Source organism: Notolepis coatsorum (genome assembly GCF_963971535.1).
Source record: "Notolepis coatsorum genome assembly, chromosome: 2".
Lineage (NCBI taxonomy): Eukaryota > Metazoa > Chordata > Actinopteri > Aulopiformes > Paralepididae > Notolepis > Notolepis coatsorum.
In genome coordinates, this window is record NC_140166.1 from 90,754,431 (window position 1) to 90,766,918 (window position 12,488).

Below are 12,488 nucleotides of genomic sequence, written 5' to 3' on the forward strand. Positions count from 1 at the left end.
AGTCAGCCGGAAGTGCCTACCTTCAGGTTGTGCAAGTGGAGAACAGCAAGCCAACGCACCTTTCCCTGAATCCCTGTCCATCACATGATCAGGAATCTTTTTTTCATTTACCATAAGTTATGCAGAAGCATGAAGGCCTCCAACTGACCCGACATTTTGTTCAATGTGGAGAAAAGCATTCGTTAGCAAAAGGGGATCATGGGAAAAAGAAGCACACATATAAAAGGGCAGACACTTTTTACTCAAGTACTTTTTCGAGCTACTTGTACTTTAAGAGTATTTTCATTTTAGGGAACTTTATAGTTTTACTCCACTATATTTCAGGAAATATTGTAATTTTACTACTTTACTTAGAAAACATGGCAAATATGTATGAAGATTATATAATTTCACATTTGAAGCCTGTTAAAACTTCAAGAGGACGTAATCAGAGCAGCATAACTGGACCACATACCACTTTAACACAATATTTAATCAGAGCAGCAGAACTGGACCACATACCACTTTAACACAATATTTAATCAGAGCAGCATACTACCAGCTCTTTCCCCAGTCTTTCACAGCTGAAACGGAAGACACATGGGGTCCTCAGTGAGTCAGAGCAGAGCGCTCGCCATATTCATATAACTAGGGTTATAGGATAACCTAGGGCCTGATCTCTGCCAACGACGAGAGGGCCTACCTGGAAGAGGTAGAGAATCTGTCACAGTGGTGTCAGGAGAACTGCCTCTCCCTGAACGTCAGCAAAACAAAAGAGATGATTGTGGACTTCAGGAGGTCGGGGGTCAAGGACTACAGTACCCTCAGCATCGACGGGGCACCGGTTGAGAGAGTGAACAGTTTCAAGTACCTCGGAGCTCACATATCCGAGGATTTGACATGGACCACACACATTGACAGTGTTGTGAAGAAGGCACGACAACGCCTCTACTTCCTCAGGCGCCTAAGGAAGTTCCAAGTCAGTCAGAAGATCCTTAGGAACTTCTACTCATGTACAATAGAGAGCATCCTGACTGGCAACATCACCTCCTGGTTTGGGAATAGCACTGCACAAGACCGTAGCAGACTACAAAGAGTGACACGTTCAGCCGAACGCACAATTGGAGGGGGGCTTCCCACCCTCCAGAACATTTACAACAAGCGGTGCAGGGGAAAGGCTAAGAGAATTATTAAGGACTCGAGCCACCCGAACAACTGCCTCTTTGAACTGCTGCGGTCAGGCAAGCGATACCGGAGTCTTAAGGCGAGCACAGAAAGACTCAGAAGAAGCTTCTATCCCCAGGCCATCAGGCTGCTAAACGAACAATAGACACTATGCAACAACCATCAAATGCACACAGCACACACACCCACACTCACTTAAACAAACAACACACTGCAGCACCCACTCTCCACACTTTAGATCACACAAACACACTTTATATTTATTGATAAAGGATTTGCACTACAACTCGTACACCTACTGTAAATTGTACCTAAATTGCACCTCATCCCATTTCTGCCTTGCACTATATAGTATTGTATATTAGTACACTGCATAGTATTGTATATTATATGGTAACTCAGTTACGTCTATTCTGCATCGAACATTGTACATATGTCTATACTGAACACTGTGACCTCATTTTTTTTTACTTCTCATTTACATGCTATACTATGTTATTTTATTTCATACTTATCTTATCTTATCTTATCTTGTCTTGTACAGTCTCTGGAGCGTAACAGTAAGAAGCATTTTGTATAAAAGTATTCTGTACTTCTGTATGACAACTATTAAAGAAACTTGAAACTTGAAACTAACCTTCGTTATATTTCATTATGGCTTTGCGCTCTGCTCTATTGGAACACAAGAGTGGAGCCGAGCGGAAAGCCAGACAGATGTACCCGCTGAGGTCCCCTACAACCATCAGAATACCGGGGAGGATCCGGGCCCCCCCCTAGTGAGGGACGGGAGGGAGACCGGACCCGACTGTGCGAAGAGGGAACAGTACTTCAGCACACAGGGTGAGCAGACGGCGGGACTCACCTTTGTTTAGAAGGGCCCGCGACTACTCGGACGTGCACCCAGGGAATGGACGTGAAGCAAAAAACCCACGTCACAGCCCCCAACATCACGGGGTCGGGGTAAAAAAAAAACGACCCCGCGGCAAGGCCATAGCAGCGGGGTGTGGAGGAGGCCCCAGCCCCAGGCCATATTCCGGGGGCCAGGACCCCCTGAAAAAGTGGCCTGGTGAGGTCAAAGAGGCCGCGGCATCGAGACCCCACCAGACGGTCACTGGTGACACCACCCCCCACATCGCCAGCGTATCGGACAGAGCCTACAACAGGTGAAGGCCCTTCTCCACCTGGCACGCCGCTCCGAATTGCTCCAAGGAGGCTTCCCCCCGTGGGGCCAGCTGGCGCACTGGGGAGACAACCCTCCAAGGAGGATCCCTCAATCCACCATGTCACAATCCCATGGGGTCACGAACCTCGCGGAGTCGGAGTCAACCAACTCCGCCAGCGAACAGATTCCACCACGAACCCTGACCCTTCCAATTCATTAATCCTGCAGGGTCGAGGTTCAGAGAAAGAGTTTGACACAATTGGCAGACGTCATGAAACATGCGGCGGGCATACTCTCGGGCAGCCGGGAGTATTATTATGATAATAATAATATCTAACCCTAACTAACCTAACCTAATAAACTAACCTACACTGTAGCACTCAACACTTTGATGAACATTGTTACTCAACTGATAGAGTTGTGTCCTTCCTGATGACTTATCGTACAGAACTTGTAAGTCGCTTTGGATAAAAGCGTCAGCTAAATGACTAAATATAAATGTAAATGTAGAACACAGGCCTTGCAAGTTATACACAACAGCAACCAAAAACAAATTTCAGAGAAATTTGCACAAACTCCCAAGCAAGAACACGACCCTAGCAGTTTTAGCTGTGGGCTTATATTGCACATGCCGTATCCCCCAAAATACAGTGAATCAACACACGTTTTGTTAACAAAAAACAGTCCCCCTTTAGAAGGGACCCTTTATTTTAATAATCAAAATAATTTGGGGGGGGGGGGGGGGGCAGAAGGGGTAAATGTCACGCGTGGGGTCACGGTGTCGTTTGCCCCCACGGGCAGCTGGCCCGGAGGGACGGTGCTGGGGAGCCGGCTGGCCACGTCGTTCCCTACCGTTCCCCCCGGGCGCAGGATGACTGGCGGCAGCGGTGGCGTCGTCCTCTCCCCGTCCATGCGGCTTCTTTCTGGCAGGGCCAGTAGTGGCGGTGGCGATGGCTGAAGACCTGCTCTGGCGTAGCCTCCGCGTCACGCCTCCGGTCGCAGTGGTGTCTTGCCGGGGGAAGTGGGGTTGCAGAATGGAGCGCTACTCCTCCAGGTCCTTGCAGGCTGACGCCATCTCCTGCATCGTTGAGCCGAAGAGCCCAACGTCGGAGAGGGGGGTCATGAGGAGGGGAATCCTCCGGTGGTCCGTCAGTGCCGCCTGCTCGAGCCACAGGTGGCGCTGGATGAGAGTGGCCAGGGCGCATTGTTTCCCCGCAGCTATTGCCTGTAGCTGCGAGAGATGCAGGATGGCTCCCGTCGCCTGGGCGTGGAGGTACCTCTGATGGTCATCCAGTACCGCCCCGCCCACCATCAGCCCCGACATGAAGCGTGCTAGCTGCGCGATGTTAGACGTCGCAGCTAGGCTCTGGGTCGAGGCGATCTAGGCCTGGTCACTCCAGACAGCCAACTGCTTAGCCGACTTCCCCTTCGGCTCCCACACCATCTCGGGGCAAAGGATAGATGCCATCGGGCTATCAAGCCGTGTCACCCCCTCCTTCAACACCACCCGGGTGAAAGGCACGTAGGTGGGGGTAAGGCCGACGATGCGGGGGATTACCTGTCCCCCGCGACACGTAGGCCTCCATTGATGAGAAGGACGGCGTTGCCAGAGATGACCTATCATGGCATCGGGAACAGGTGCCGGCAGTGGCGTCTGCAGTGGCACACCGTTAGCACGGGCCGCTGCCGTCATGAGCTCGGGGACAAAGCATGCAACTCCCTTTGCGTACCTTCTTCCGCTTCGCTCGCATCCCTCGCGTTTGGGAGGCTACACTCACTTTCTCCGTAAGATAGGCGGGAGCCAACGTCCAGTGCGGATGATAGCAGGGCATCTCGTCTCGGAGGTGGTGACTTGAACCCAGTCTCGGAGTACGAGGCTCTCCAGGCAAACACAGCATCCCCTGACACTCCCCGAGGGGGAGAATGCTCAGTTTCTGCTGGAGCGTCGAACTAGAATTCCCCTGCCCCCTCCATGTAGTCCTCTGTTTCCATTGGACGCGATGGAGAGGAGACGAGGGAATCCCTGCTCTGCGCCGGCCCGACACAGCCGCTAAACTGTCCGCCCCTGCCGCTCATCGCCGAATGACGAGAACGAGCCGAGGCGAAGAGCTTGCGCCGCAAATCACTGTCCACCAGAGGGACCGTCAGCTTATCAGCTGACTGCCCTCTGGCGGGGGGACCAGAGCCGGAACTCAGCAACCTCACAGGAGATGGGAGCTCGACGGCCCCTCTGCGACGAAGAGGTGCACTGTAGCACGTACTTCAGTAGGGAAGGAGCTGGTAGTATGGCCATGACCCCGCTTATATGTGAGCAGATGTGGGCGTGGTCAGGCAGGTGTGGTGCATGCACGTGGTTGAACGTTTTCATGATAGCATATGATTAAAGGGACAGTTCCAATAGAGCAGAGCGCAAAGCCATAATGAAATATAACTGGACCACATACCACTTTAACACAACCTTTAATAAGAGCAGCATAACTGGACAACATACCACTTTAACATAACCTTTAATCAGAGCAGCAATTGGACCACGTACCAATTTAACATAAAATTTTATCAGAGGAGTATAACTGGACCACATACCACCTTAACATAACCTTTAATCAGAGCAGTATAACTGGATCAATGGATTGAAGGGTTGAATGCTCCCAAACACTGGATAATGCATACTTTTACTTTAGATACTTATGTACATTTAATAGCAAATACTTTTCTTCCACCACTGAGGGCAGAGGTATAAAACACAGAGAGAGAGAGATTGAGATAGAGAGAGATTGAGAGAGAGAGGAAGAGAGAGAGAGACAGAGAGAGGGAGAGACAGAGAGAGAGTGCGAGATAGGAAGAGAGCGAGAGGGAGAGAGAAAGAGAGCAAGAGGGAGAGAGAGAGGAAGAGAGAGCGAGAGGGATAGAAAGAGAGAGAGAGAGGAGGGAGAGAGATGAAATTAATAAGAAATCATACAAAGTTATTAAAAATATGTTTATTTTCATGTTGCCATACATTTGTTTCAGTTGCTCTGGAGGCCCGTGGCTCAGACTCTGACATGTGAAATTGGGGTCATTTTGAATTAGTCCAAATTTCAACATGCAAACGCATTGGTCCTCTGAATTTCAATGAAGAGATGACTTGTAATTAGACAGTTATTCCCTGTTGCCAAAATAAAATGAACTAATCAGCCATTATAGAAACATGGGATGATGAGACACGTAGCTGTGGTCTGTGTGTTGTTTTTCTCTGTCACTGGTTAGACTTTTCAATCTCCGATAAACACCTCTGGTTAGTGGTTACTCTCCAGCGTTAATAATACTAATAATAATAACTTTATTTGTATAGCACCTTTCATACAGGGGATTGCAGTTTAAAGTGCTTTACATCAGTAAGAAATCAGACATGAAATCTGTATAAAACAAGCAGCAAGAGCAAAGCATAAAGTGGGATAAAATAATGCAGATATATTAATAAAATCATATCAGAACCTCACGTTCCAATAGGCTTCTTGAATTTCTGTAATCTGTTACAAAACATGATAAAGGTTATAGTATGTACCCAGCGGATAATGGGGCGTGAAGATAAAAGTAAAAATAAGTAAAATAATAGCAGACATAAAATCACAGTTTTTCACATTTCACTAACAGGCCACCTAGTTTATGGTTTGATTCAGTTTTAGTAGAATATAAAAGACATGAATGATGAAATTAGTACATAAAGTGTAGACATACTATAAAATCACAAACCACATTTTGTTGCTTGAGGACTTTAAGCCACATATTGTTGCTTAGTTAAGGACGTTAACACTTTGAGTGCCACGCTATTTCCCCATCTTTGTACTTAGTGTGCCAGCGCTGTAAAGTATAGGGAATTTCACTGTGCGTTGCGGTGTTTGCAGGGTTATATCTATATTCTACATTATAGCTATGGAGACAATACTATGGCTCATTTGACATTAACAATCCATCGTTCAACATGTGAAAAAGAATATTTTTTTTCATGTATATATTCGCGTGTTATACAGTGGTGAATATTGAATAGTTTCAGAGTGATCCTAGCTAATTCCTGGTAACATTTTTTATTTTTTTTGATCGGATCGGGAAAGATCGGTATCGGTAGATACTCAAAATCACATGATCGGGATCGGATCGGGAGCAAAAAAACGTGATCGGGACATCCCTACTGACTAGCATTCAACATACCTGGAGCCTCAAGGCAACTCTGATCCATAGGATTGACTATACAGGCAGGCTAATAGAGGGTTTAGAAAGGATTGCACCAATTTGAAAGGTTTATCCTACTGTATACCGATAATGGTATCATCAAAGAGAAGCTGGCTATTCTCAGTCCTCCCTCCACAATGGTGGAACGAACTTCCCACCACAGTCAGGACAGCTGAAACCCACCCAATTTCCCATTGTTGACTAAAAACACACTTCTTCAATCAATATCTGAAATGACCTTCTTTACTATCATTCACTTTACTACTAAATAATCGTCCTTACAATGCTCTATACTACTATGCACTCAAGACTGTAGCACCCAAGTTTCAACACTGTTTGACGAACAATGTTACTTAGCTGCCAGAGCCCTTCCTGCTGACTTGTTGTACAGAATTTGTAAGTCGCTTTGGATAAAAGCGTTAGCTAAATGACTAAATGTAAATGTAAATGTTATGTATAATAATACAGTTTCTGTCATGGCCGATAACTGATATTTACAGATATCTCTGTGTGCTCTGTATACTATTATGTGCTCTGTATGCTCTGTATGAAAATAAATCCTACAGCATAATCCAATTGTATACATACTGAAAGATATGAGAAACGTAAGCTGTACAAATGTACACTTCAAATAGAATATAGTCTGGCTTTATTTAGGTTTCAGCCGTTTCTATCAATGCTGCAGTAAACATGAAAGTACCCAAACAAAACGAAAGGTTATCCTATAACCTAGTTATATGAATACTGGCAGAGCGTCTCGCTCTTTGCCATTATGAGATAACTCTTATCTCCTAGCACCTACTGTGCTCATGAACAAACAATTTGCACTCATGCACGTGACCAGGCCACGCCCCCACGTCCTGCTATAAGACGCCGGACATGGTCACACTCTACCTTCCTCGGAAAAAAGTTTCCAACACTGAAAACCCAACCAAGGGACCTCAGGGCGCCAAGAGCGAGACGCTCTGCCAGTATTCATATAACTAGGTTATAGGATAACCTTTCATTATATTATCATACTGGTCATCGCGTCTCACTCTTTGCCATTATGAGATATGGGACAGAGCAGACGCGTGACCCGACAAGTGTGCCCCCTGAGGGCCTGCAAGCCCCACTACCAGGGAGGAGGGGAGTCCCGTTCACCCGCCCATCCTAACGAAGGGGGGGGAGGCAGTCAACTCCACCAAAGTGCGGAAAAAGGGGGAACCAAAGACCCCTGAAAACGCACAGTACAGGCGGGACCACGTGTGACACAGCACCCTGTGGCACACACCCACACACCCCTGCTAGCCCACCAACTGGCGGGACGCAGGGGAGGTCCCAGACCTCAGAACCGCCTGGGAGACAGAACCCCCAGTCGTGTCCATGAGGTAAAACTTAACGAAGGGACCCGGGGAGGACCAGGAGGCCGTAGCACAGATGTCCTCCACCGAGGCCCCCCGTAACAGGGCAGCAGCCCGAGGGGGGACCTGTCCAGCCAACGTGCAGCAAAAGGCAATGCCCCCCCGCATAACCAATGTGACAGGTGCTGCTTGGACAGCGCCTCACCCGCGCAAGGGCCACCGTAACAAACAAACAGTTGAACGGAAGCCCTGAGAGCCCGAGTCCTGAGGTAAACCCCCAGTGCACGGACAGGACACGACAGGTGAAAGCCCGCCTCCAACTCACTAGCGTGAGGAGGCGGATGAAAACGCCTGAACCACAATATCCCTGGAGCGAAAGAGCTCCGGATATTCTTTGGCACGAAGACTGGATTGGGCCTCAGAGTCGCACCGCTATCGACCGAATAGACAGGCACTCAGGCCGCACCGAGAGAGCACACAGCTCACCCATGCGTTTAGCGGAGGTGATGGCCAAAAAGATTGCGGTCTTCAAGACAGCAGATCCAATGGCACCTGTTCAAGAAGCTCAAATGGGGCCTCCGACAACCGGCCCAGGACCAGTTGGAGGTCCCACTCGGAGACAGAGAATGTTCCACAGGCTTGAGACGCCGAGCGCCAAGCAGGAATGTTCTACGAGAGGGTGGCTGAACAATGTTCCGCCCCCACACTCGACCATACGCCACTCCCCAGCGTAAGCCACGGTAGAGGACGGAGCGCGCGCTTACCAGATAGCGTTAACCACAGAATAGTCAAGATGCATCCCCACCAGATTCACACTGTCAGCAGCCAAGCCTAGAGGCTGCCCCAGAACAGGAGGCAGAACAGAGTTCTGCGTGCCTGAAAGAGGGACCACGGTGACCACGGAACAGGCCACGGCGGGGCCACCAAGACCTGAATCAGGGCCGGGGACCACATAGCTGAGCCCCGGACCGGCACGACCAGGACCAAGTCCCACGCTCCCAACGTACCCGCCCCAACAGCTGAGCTATCAGGTGTAAGGGGGGGAATGCGTACAGAATCCCGGACGGCCACGGAATCTGTCCCAGACCTGCCCGACTATGTCTGGACGTAGTCCCCACTCGTCAGGGTGAGGACCGCCCCGCGACATCACACCTACACTCACATTCACCCTGCCGGGGATGTGGAGAGCCCTCAGGCAGAGCAGATGGAGAACGCCCATAGCCAGAGCCCGACCGCCGCCCGGTGGAGCGGGGGGAGCGCACTCCTCCTTGTCTGACAATATACGACACTGACGTTGTGTTGTCCGTCCTGACCAAAACATGCTTGCCCACCACAAGGTGGTCGAGCCGTTTGAGGACCAGAAGGACTGCCTTCAATTCCAACACATTGAATGTAGCGCAGACCGGGCAGCATGGTCTTGCCAGCTGCCCCCTACTGCGTTGGCCCGACACGTCCCCCCCCATCCCATGAGGGAGGCATCGGTGAAGACCGTGACGTGTGACAGCCTGCTGCCCATGGGGACCCCGCAGGTGAGGGCACCAGACCTTCCCCAGAAGACGAGGTCCCCCAGTACTGACATGGGAACCTTCAGCCGCTTCCACATGTCTCACACCGGGTCCATTTCCATACTGGAAAAAACCACCTCTGTATCCTCCTCATGAAGAGGAGGCCAAGAGGGACCCCAGAAGCAGGCGCATCACGGACAGCGCCATAACCGCCCTAGGACGGAACCTCCCGAGCGCGCCGCCCAACCACTCGCCGCCGCTCCAAGAGGGATGCCCATATAGACCTTGAGCTTAGAAAAAGCCCAAGTACTCCACCCGTTGACTGGGAAGAGGAGAACTCTGTTCATCGACTACAGCTCAGCATTCAATACCATAGTCCCCTCCAAACTCATAGCCAAGCTCAGGGACCTGGGCTTGAACTATGACCTGTGCCAGTGGGTCCTGGACTTCCTGACGGGCAGACCCCAGGTGGTAAGAGCCGGCAACTGCACCTCCTCATCCATCACGCTCAACATAGGGGCCCCCCAGGGCTGTGTTCTGAGCCCCCTCCTCTACTCCCTGTACACACATGACTGCGTAGCACAGCGGAACAACAACACCATCATCAAATTTGCTGATGACACAGTAGTGGTGGGCCTGATCTCTGCCAACGACGAAAGGGCCTACCTGGAAGAGGTAGAGAACCTGTCACAGTGGTGTCAGGAGAACTGCCTCTCCCTGAACGTCAGCAAAACAAAAGAGATGATTGTGGACTTCAGGAGGTCGGGGGTCAAGGACTACAGCCCCCTCAGCATCGACGGGGCACCAGTTGAGAGAGTGAACAGTTTCAAGTACCTCGGAGCCCACATATCCGAGGACTTGACATGGACCACACACATTGACAGTGTTGTGAAGAAGGCACGACAACGCCTCTACTTCCTCAGGCGCCTAAGGAAGTTCCAAGTCAGTCAGAAGATCCTTAGGAACTTCTACTCATGTACAATAGAGAGCATCCTGACCGGCAACATCACCTCCTGGTTTGGGAATAGCACTGCAAAAGACCGTAGCAGACTACAAAGAGTGACACGTTCAGCCGAACGCACAATTAGAGGGGGGCTTCCCACCCTCCAGAACATTTACAACAAGCGGTGCAAGGGGAAGGCTAAGAGAATTATTAAGGACTCGAGCCACCCGAACAACTGCCTCTTTGAACTGCTGCCGTCAGGCAAGCGATACCGGAGTCTTATGGCGAGCACAGAAAGACTCAGAAGGAGCTTCTATCCCCAGGCCATCAGGCTGCTAAACGAACAATAATCGCTAAACGAACAATAATCACTATGCAACAACCATCAAATGCACACAGCACACACACCCACACGCACACACTCACTCAAACAAACAACACACTGCAGCACCCACTCTCCACACTTTAGATCACACAAACACACTTACACTTTATATTTATTGATAAAGGATTTGCACTACAACTCGTACACCTACTGTGAATTGTACCTAAACTGCACCTCGTCCATTTATGCCTTGCACTATATAGTATTGTATATTAGTACACTGCACAGTATTGTATATTGTATGGTAACTACGTCTACGAACATTGTACATATGTCTAAACTGAACACTGTGACCTCTTTTTTTACTTCTAATTTTTACTATTTTTACTATGTTTTTATTTCATACTTATCTTGTCATGCACAGTCTCTGGAGCGCAACAGTAAGAAGCATTTTGTACAAAAGTATTCTGTACTTCTGTATGACAACTATTAAAGAAACTTGAAACTTGAAACTCTACTTCCAGTCTACAGCAAAACCCAGACTGGTGAGACACCACCTGCCTGGTATGAGACCTGGCGATCTACCCTGACCGGCCAAGGACCAGAATGTCGTCCAGGGCAGAATACAATTCGTAACCCCGCAGAGGCCCCAGCGCGGTCTCCACGCACTTGGTGAAGATGCGGGGAGCCAGAGAGTAGCCGAACGGCAGCCTCTGGTACCCGTACGCTAAGCCCTGCAAAGGAAGCGTAGGTAAGCCTTAGGATGGAAGATCGGGATGCAAATATGCATCCTACAGGTCTATGGAGGTGAACCAGTCCCCCACCTGACAGCGTTTAACAGGTGGGAGACGGTCAACATTCTTAACCTCCCATGGGACAGGTCCAGTATGGGTCTGACACCCCCCCCCCCCCCGATTTCTCGGGGACCAGAGAATACCGGGAGGAAATGCCACGCATCGCGTCCTCCTTTGGGACCACGATGATGGCTTGCTTCGCCAACAGAGCTGTCACTGCTGTTGACCCTGACAATAGGGTCTGTACCAAACCTGAAAACGGAGGGTGGGGTTGTGCAAACTGCAACACAAGTCCCCGCCTCAGCGTTCTCTCCATCCACCTCGACATATGGTACTGCTGTAGCCATATGTGATGATAATCCCAAGCGCACCCGCCGCCACTTGGCGCTGGTCCGCCAGGAAATGTAGATAGGCGGCCTGGTCCCACCCGCTGTGCGTTGCCAACCCTGGACTCGCCAACAGCGCGAGCAGGGCGTCTCGTGGAGCTGGGATATCGCACCCTGACACTACTGACACTACCAACGAGGCAATCGCACCCAAGGGGGGACCCCGACAGAAAGGGCCGGTTTGATACGGGGGAAGCTGACATTTATTTTGGTCCTGTTTTGTATTGCTTGTCTGTCTGAGACCAAGGACCACAATGGAAATAAGTCTTGACTTGTTTGTGTAGCATCCTTGACGTTTTTCTGGAACCTTGTATCTTTAAAAATGTCTAATCAAATCAAATCAAATCAGACAAAAGCTCCCCCACTGAACACCTCCCCGGCATGGATTGCTGAGGAACTGTTCTACAGCTGGACATGCAAGGTGTGAGGTCCCCACACTGCCCGATAGGGTGGGTTCCTACACACCGTAGCCCTGCAGTGATATTACTACCACCCAAATCACCCACGCCTGACTGACCACCACCGGTCTTCCGGCCGTGGGAGGCAGGGCCGCCTCAGGGGGTGTGCGAGCAGTGCGGTCGCACAGGGCCTCGCGGGAAGGGGGGCCTCGCATTTTTTTTTTGTTTTATTATTATTATTATTATTATTTTTTTTTTT